The following is an 8652-nucleotide window of genomic DNA, read 5'->3' as shown; positions in this document are numbered from 1 at the left end:
CCTGCCTCCATCCATCGCTCTAAAGTAATCCTTTGAAATTTCAAAAGTGATTATTAAATTTCATCAAAGATTCTCTGTCACCTTCAGGATAAAATCTGAAGTCCTTAGAATGGCATACAAAACCTTTCATCATTTAGGTTCTTTTCTATCTCCAGCTTCAGCTCTTGCTTCTTTCTTCCCATACCAAGCTACTTCCACTGCCTGGAATGTCCCAGCTCCCCCTTTTTTTTTTTTTTTTAAATCTAGCTAATTTCTAACTGGCCATTAAACTTGGCTTCAATGCTTTCACCTTCAGACAGCTTTCTCTAGACTTTCTCCCTATGCGTGCACCTGGCTCTCAGTGCTTGCCTTAATTATACCTACCACTTTGTATGGGATGATATTTTTGCTTTTCTTTATCCCAGATTAAGTCTGAATTCCTTGATGGCAGAAAAAGTGACTTGAATCCCAGTATGCAAATCTATATGTAAACAAATCATCGTTAGATATCTAAACCAAATGATGAATAATTCCCAACACTCCATGCATGCAGAAATGGCCATGCAGAAGGTGTAGTAGGCTAGGTAGACTTAAATAAATGACACAATAACGTTATTGAAATATGATTTTGTGTCTCTTTTTTCTCTGCCTCTGTGCTCCCCATCTTCTCCCAAAATACACCCCCGACTAGAAGTCTATATGGGCTAAAGATAATAGAAGACAGCAAGCTTCTCTACGAAGATTGTGTTTGCCAAACTCACTCTCATGAACAGTTGCTGACTTGAGGAATGTGTTGCAAAATATAAACTAGTTATTTTCTACCCTCCTAATATGGGCCCTGTCCATTAGCAAATGTGATCATTTGTACTCATATTGATTAGATATGATGTATATCTAATATATATTTTTACATATTAGACACTTATTTAACTATATTAGATATTTCTAATATATGTAAATTAGAAAAAAACACCTTCAGATTATTGAAATTAGAGTTACCTCAACTTAACAATTGAGTTTTCTAAAGAATCACTTTTTCTTAGGTTTATATGCAGTTTTAGAGTGATACTAACTAATGCTAGAGACAAAGTGTCCTTAACCTTGAAGGTCTCCTGAGATACTTTATTAGTGGAACAATTGTTACCTTGGCTGACACATGGATGTCAGGCTTTGGATGGGGTCAGCAATTTAGACTGAGCATCATGACTTCAGAACATCAAGTTAGTTTTCTTCTTTACTGAATCATAATGATTAAAACATCTAGGATCACAACAAAATGTAACTGATTAGAAGATATTTTCAGAGTGTTTTCCTTTATCACTTAAGTACAAGGTGTGCATTAATTTAGGTCATGGGCTTAATTAGAATGTGTATTAGCAAAATATGTACTACAAACAAATTAAACTAATTTCTTTAAAGCTTAACATCCCTCAAAACACACAATTCCTGAGCAATGAAATGAAATCATATTGCTTACTGGATTTGCAATGAAATGAAATCATATTGCTTGCCGGATTTGTGTATTCCTTCTGTGAATATTTGATACTGTTGACTTATCGGTTTTGTAAACCACGGAGCCCTCTGTCAGTGAGCCATCATCCCAGCAGGCTTAGCTCTGAGGGCATCCATTAACTTTGCTAACACTGTGAGAATTCTCAAACATTAGTATTCTAATGAGACACTGTGTTTCTCCATCTATATTAAGAGCATCTCTACACTAAACCTGCTGCTTCCATATCTAAACCAAATAATGGATTAAAGAAAAATTGACCTGAAAACAGAAATATGCTTTTTGTTAACTTTTTAAAAAATTTACCATTTATAATATTCAATGCCACTTACAATGGAAGTTAAGCGATTAGTCATCAATGAGGGACCACAATACAAGTCACTCTATTTACAAACAAGTACATTCTGATAAAATAGATGCCTATTTTACTTGCTGATTTGAAGAGAAAGAAATATGTAGCTCTACTCCATCTCAGGAATTTTGAACCACAAGGTTTTAATGGTAAAATAATGAAACATTCTTGACTCCCAGCTCAGGGAAAGGTGAGCCAAGTTGTTCGGTGAATACCAAACCTTGGGCAGATTTCCACCAAGAGGATCAAATTGCTTTTCTTTCTTTGAAGGAGTGCATATTGTTCATGAAGAGCTGTGAAACTAGGTGGTGGGGTTGGGGGGGAATTGAAGAGGAAACATTAAATATCTTGGGGAGGAAAAGATGTGGTATAATATATACATTGCATATCAGTTTGAAATTTGCATATCAGATTTGAAAGTTGCGTATCAGATCTAAAGCAATTAAAAAGATCTGAAAAAAATAGTCATACTTTTCCTACCAAAAGTTACTTAATACCACCCCTTTATTTCATATACCGCTTTCCCTCCTGGTTTGCTAAAAATTGGTACTCATCTATGTCATTTGTAGAAATTGGTTCAGCATTTATAAATGCCAATATTCATCATATTCCTTGCAAATGTACATATTTAAATTTGCAGTTCATCTTATTCTTGTAAAACTTTGACAGAATTGACATAATTATACACAGAACAACAGTGTTAAAACAATTTACATACCTTAAGATCTGATATTTGTGGCAAGCCTGAAATAATTACAAGATTTTGGAATAAAATAATAATGACCTTTTGGAATGTAAGAAGAGAATCTCATGTTAGGCTGGGCTTATAAACGAGTGCAGAGGTTTTTGGAACCCTGCAATACAAGAAGCAGAACTATAATCCATCTAGCATGCCCCTTCGGTTCCCATCCTGAGCTTCCAGACTGTGCTTAGAAACTCTAACTTTAGCTATAATTTTGGGGTTCCCACTCTAGATCTTTGGTTAGTTAGGAATATTATTTGGAGAAATGTCTTCTGACTCACACACAACACTTTCTCCTTTGTCATTAGAGCTGACATCATGGAGGAGGGTTAACTGTGCCAAATGTGTGCTGCTTTCAGATGCTGCTGCTTCTCCATTGTTGGGGATCCTAGAATAAACTCTTAAACAAATTTTTTAAACTGCATCAAATTTTTTGCAGCAAAAGGGAAAATATCCAGTTAACATTTATGCTTAGGTATTCAAACATATCTGCATCAATATATATAGATAGCAATGCTTTCATTAAACATTGATTGAGTGCCCAGTACACTCAAATACACCCACTTAGGAACTGTATATAAGGCATGCGACCTGCCACTGGAAACTTTGTGGTGTCAGATCAGGAGATAACCAGGCTCAAAATAAATCCAACAATGTGATACAGGAACCAGAATTCTGGTAATGAGTATGTACATTCATGCTGCTGAAGAATTCCACAACACAAAAATTCAGAAAACAAATATTTCCTTTCATAAGACTCACAATTGGTGAGTCTGAGCTAACAAAGCTCAATTTGAAACTCAGAACAAAAATATTACTTACAATGTGTATTCTTTTATTTCCGAGGTCTTTGTTACATAAATAATCTTAAAGGTCACAACATCAACTTCAAGGTTGAATAATAAATTGTAAGTATATATTGAGAAAAGAAAGAGTTTTAATTCAGCCAGAAAGTGCAGAGACAGAGACAGAATGATACATATCAGAATGCACACTCTCACACACACACAATAGGCATTTTGAATAGCATACCACAATATAATTTCATTCATATTTTGAATATTTGTGAAAAATAATGGTAATTTTAAATTAAATAGCTACAGATATTTTTAAAGTTTTATATGTGGCTTTTAAAATGAAATATTAAATGATTAAAATGGATTTCTCCTATTTCATGCTGCAACTGTGATTATATGTAAATTTCTTTCCAATTAGAGAAAATGAGTGAAAAGCTATCAAAATTGTTCCACATTGGTTTATGAAATGAGTCTGGATTTTATCCAGTGCAGACCATTTGATTATATATGCAGACACTTATCTTTCCATGTTTGAATAATGCATAGGAATTAGAAGATGTTTATCTTGAGATATCAAAATGAACAGTGACTATACTCAGGAAAGAAAGCATTTTGTTTGTTAATTAATTTATTGATTTTCAATGTCTCTGTCTCCTAGGAGCCCCTTGCAGGAGAGTTTCAGATCTCCAAAGAGACTCCTGATGTATATCTGCTATTATATTTCAACAAATTCGACTTTGAATGATCATTCACATTAAATTGCTTAAGAAAATGTTCTGGATGTAGATCAGTTAAAGACTTTTGAATGCTTAAATATTTAAAACTTAAAATTTAAAACTAAAACAAACAAATAATCAAATACTAAAGGCAAATTGTAACCTGGGGAATAGGTGAATAAAGTATGATCAAAAAACTGACACCCATAATACATAAAATGTGACAACAAATATAATGTGCTATAATGTTGAAATAATCATGAAGCAGGGACTAAAGAAATTTGAATCAAAAGTTTGCATCTGGAGAAGGGACAAATCTGAGACATGAAGCATGGCTGTGAGAACTGTGGGCAGCAGAGGGCAAGGAACAGCCTGGGAAATGGAGCTGTGAGGGATTAACACAGGAAAGGTGGGAGACACATCTCAGAAACAGTTGACTTGGGGTCCGCTCCAACACTGTCTACTTAGTGTATATATTTATATATATTTACATAGATATAAAGATAATGGAAATAAGCAGACTCTATCAAAAATAATAAAAATTATAATACAATGACCAACTAAGAAATGTATGGAAAAAATTTCAACTTCACTAGAATCAGAAGAGAATGTATGTTCATACCGACTGAACAAAGGTCAAAGAATAAGGGGCATACCTGGTTTACCAGAAAAATTTAATGCAGATGTATGTACTTCAAGATCATATTTGTGGCAAGCTTGAAAAAATTATGAGATTTTGGAATAAAATAATAATGAGCTTTGGGATGTCAGAAGAGAATATTACGTTAGGCTGGAGTTATAAACATGAGTACAGAGGTTAGAGCAACAGAAATTAGATTAAAAATCATTCACATGTCCTGTAGCTCCTCAGGTATTAATAACTTTGTATCGCAAAGTATTTAAATATCATTTGGGATAAGCTTAACAAAGCGCCATATTTTACTAACAAGAAAATTATTTTGACTGTTTGTACAACTAGTAAGATAATTTAAAAATCTAAATCTATCATTTAATGATAGATTTCTATACCTTTCAAGGCACTTAATAACGTTTTCTACCACAGGAGTTTCAGGATTCAATATTCAGAGGACAAGGAACAAAAAGTCTATTCATTGACATGCCCAAGTGAGGTCTGAGCCCAACTCATCTGATTCTGCACATGCCTGTGAGGCACAGACAGGGAGGGAGGTTGTGGGCTGAGGATTTGTTCCAAAATTTCTGAGCACATTTTCTTTAGAATCATTTTCATATGAAAATGCTCTGAAATAGTTTCTATTCCTCCTAAAATAATTATCTTAATCATCTTAGTGCCAGAGCTGGCACATAGCAAGCACCCAGAGATGGCAGTATTCACTTTCCATCTCAAAGAACCAAAGTATTTAAATAAAATTGTCACTTCTTTCAGTGAAAAAAGTATAGACTCAAGAAACATCATTGTAGAGCAATATGGTGGATGCTGCATTACTCCTCACTGTTGAAATAGGAAAAACAGAAACAAAAACAGAAACAAAAACAATCTTTATCTAACATTTAAAAATAGTTCATTACAGGCTGGGTGTGGTGGCTCAAGCCTGTAATCCCAGCACTTTGGGAGGCTGAGGCAGGTAGATCACCAGAGGTCAGGAGTTCAAGACCAGCCTGGCCAACATGGTGAAACTCCGTCTCTACTAAAAATACAAAACTTAGCCAGATGTGGTGGCAGGTGCCTGTAATCCCAGCTACTAGGGAGGCTGAGGCAGAAGAATCACTTGAACCTGGGAGGAGGAGGTTGCAGTGAGCCAAGATCATATGACTGCACTCTAGCCCAGGCGACAGAGTAAGACCTTGTCTAAAAAACAAGAAAAAAAGAAAAAAAAAGTTCATTACAAAATTTAAAAAGGATTGGATTATTAAAGCTGGCACTGGCACATCTAGTTTTCAGCTTGTTTATTTACATAGTAATCTTAAAGCATTACTCTGGTACAGAACCAAAAAGTTAAATAGAAGACATTTTAGATACTCCATTTAGATGAAAGAATTTTCTGAAAGGTGATGCTGTGTTTAACTCTTCTGGAATTCAGACGGGAAGATTCTGAGTGATATTTGTCTTAGGAAAGAGTTGCGGAGGGAATCAAATGTGTTATTTGAACAATTTATATACACTAAGTAGACAGTGTTGGAGCGGACCCCAAGTCAACTGTTTCTGAGATGTGTCTCCCACCTTTCTTGTGTTAATCCCTCACAGCTCCATTTCCCAGGCTGTTCCTTGCCCTCTGCTGCCCACGGTTCTCACAGCCATGCTTCATGTCTCAGATTTGTCCTTTCTCCAGATGCAAACTTTTGATTCAAATTTCTTTAGTCCCTGCTTCATGATTATTTCAACACACACACATACACACACACACACACACACACACACACACAAGGACTAGAACAAGTCTTGCCTCATGTGAAAACAGCATAATGCATTATCTATTTTAGGGAATACATGACTATTTTAACCTCTGCCCACACTTAATGCAAAAAAAAAAAAATGCTTCTAATAGTGAAAATTCAGGCACTGGGTGAAGTCATTGTTAGAAATAAGTACATGGAAAGCTTTGGATGTGTGTAATTCACAGTGAAGAAGGATGAGCCTGAAAAGTAAGCCAAGTAAGCCAAACCTAAAAGTAATAAAGTAATAAAGATATTTAAACCTCATAATCACCACAGTGTCTTGAAATAAGATGATCAATTTCGCCTTCTCGCTTTCACACCATCCCCACTCTCAGAGGCCATGTACGTGCTTCTCCAATACCAGTGTACCAGGGGATCTGGTAAAATGAGGCTCTGGTTCAGTAGATGTAGCTGCTATCTAAGGCTCTACACTTTTGCTTTGTTTTAACTTTTTATATAAATGCTTAGGATACAGATTGACATTCTTTTGTAAATGATGATTTTACTTTTACTGAAATAGGACATATATGTATCCTGATAAAACAGAATGAAAACTCTGAATTCACTGGAATTCCTGTACAAGGTGCTAAAGCTCCACACAGCAGCTTCTTTCAGCTATTTTATTATAGGAATAGTGTTCTGTGGGGCAAGAAATACACTGCTCCTAACTGATTTTCAATCCCCTTTCTCCAGTGGGATAAAACACTTTCACAAAGAGCTGTCCTATGGAGAACCCCCAGTTTTCTAGCTTGCAACAAAGTGACTAGAGACAAACAGGAAAAAAAAAAGGAGGAAAACTAACACTGAAGCAATCATACTTCTCACGTCTCTGAATAGAGAAGTATGGGGAACCTTTAGTCACAGGAAATTAAAAATATCCAAGTTAATTACATAGTTCATTCACTATCAGATAGATTTTTTTCGCTTAAGATTTTAACCCCTTTCCAAATCAACAATTGTCTCAATCCAGCCATGCATACTAATAAGTGAAATGCACGAACATCCTAGACATATACTTCATTGAGTCTCTGCATTCGGTACCCGGCAGTGAAAAAGTATGCTTTCCCAACAAGTCAGTACTGAAGACTGAGAATGAAAACTGCAACTAAAGAAGGATACTCTCTTACCCTGGAAATATATTATCCACACTTTCCCTACCCTCACATTAGAATACAGATATCCTCCCAACTTTTCATCTCCTATGTTATCTTTTCCTGGGAGATCTATCATTTGATCTTTTACTACAAGGGTAGAATATAGGTTAAGATCACCAAAATTCAATTTTACGTGTGGTACAAGGAAAATAGAATGCTATAAAATTAAACCTCATCACCCTGGTAGAGATGCTGGTGCTTTTATGCAGAGTCTTTACTGTCAATAAGTGATGCTGTCTCCCAAGGAACAGCTCTACAGAAAGTTTTTGGATTAGTGTTTCCCCCAGCTTATTTCTGCAATGGAGAAAGGCAATTCCATACCAAAACAAAACAAACAAACAAACCTGGAAAAGCTATAGATGTTAACTGATACTTTAATACCAACAACACAGATATCTAAGGAGACAAGATGTAAGAAAAAGAGTTCATGAACAGCTCAATAGAGGCCAAATTCACAAATGGAGATTTTTAAAGCTCACTGAGCAAAATTTTCTGGATCCAAACAAGTACCACAATACTTTTCAGTTCTCAACTCACAGAATTAAGAGCCCTTAAACTGTTAATTTTGTCCTGTCTCACTATTTAGAAAAATTTCCCTCTAGAATCTACGTAAAAGTAACTGACACACCTGCAAGTATGTGACATGAGAGATGTTCTCAACTCTTTTAAAAAGTGAAAGTCACTTTTTATAACCAAAAATGAAAAAGGTGCTATAGAGAGAAATAAAATTTCACAAAAGTACAAAAGCAGAGACTGACTGAAATCTGTAACTTTGTAAGTAAGAATAACCCAGTCTACAATTAACTCCTCCACAGTGAACAGTCTGCTACACATTCCCCGATGAGGAGTGACCCTAGCTTACCACAGTGAAACCTGCCACAACTGCAAAGCCAGAGTTCTGTCCCTTTTCTAGTTCTGTGTGGGTGAGATAATGCCACCTACTCCAAGGCAGTTAGAGAGACAGGTGTGCTTGTGGGAGTTTCTCTC

The sequence above is a fragment of the Trachypithecus francoisi genome, unplaced genomic scaffold (genome assembly GCF_009764315.1).
Source record: "Trachypithecus francoisi isolate TF-2019V2 unplaced genomic scaffold, Tfra_2.0 Lachesis_group1, whole genome shotgun sequence".
NCBI classification, from domain to species: Eukaryota; Metazoa; Chordata; class Mammalia; order Primates; family Cercopithecidae; genus Trachypithecus; species Trachypithecus francoisi.
Note: the sequence above shows the minus strand (reverse complement) of the source record.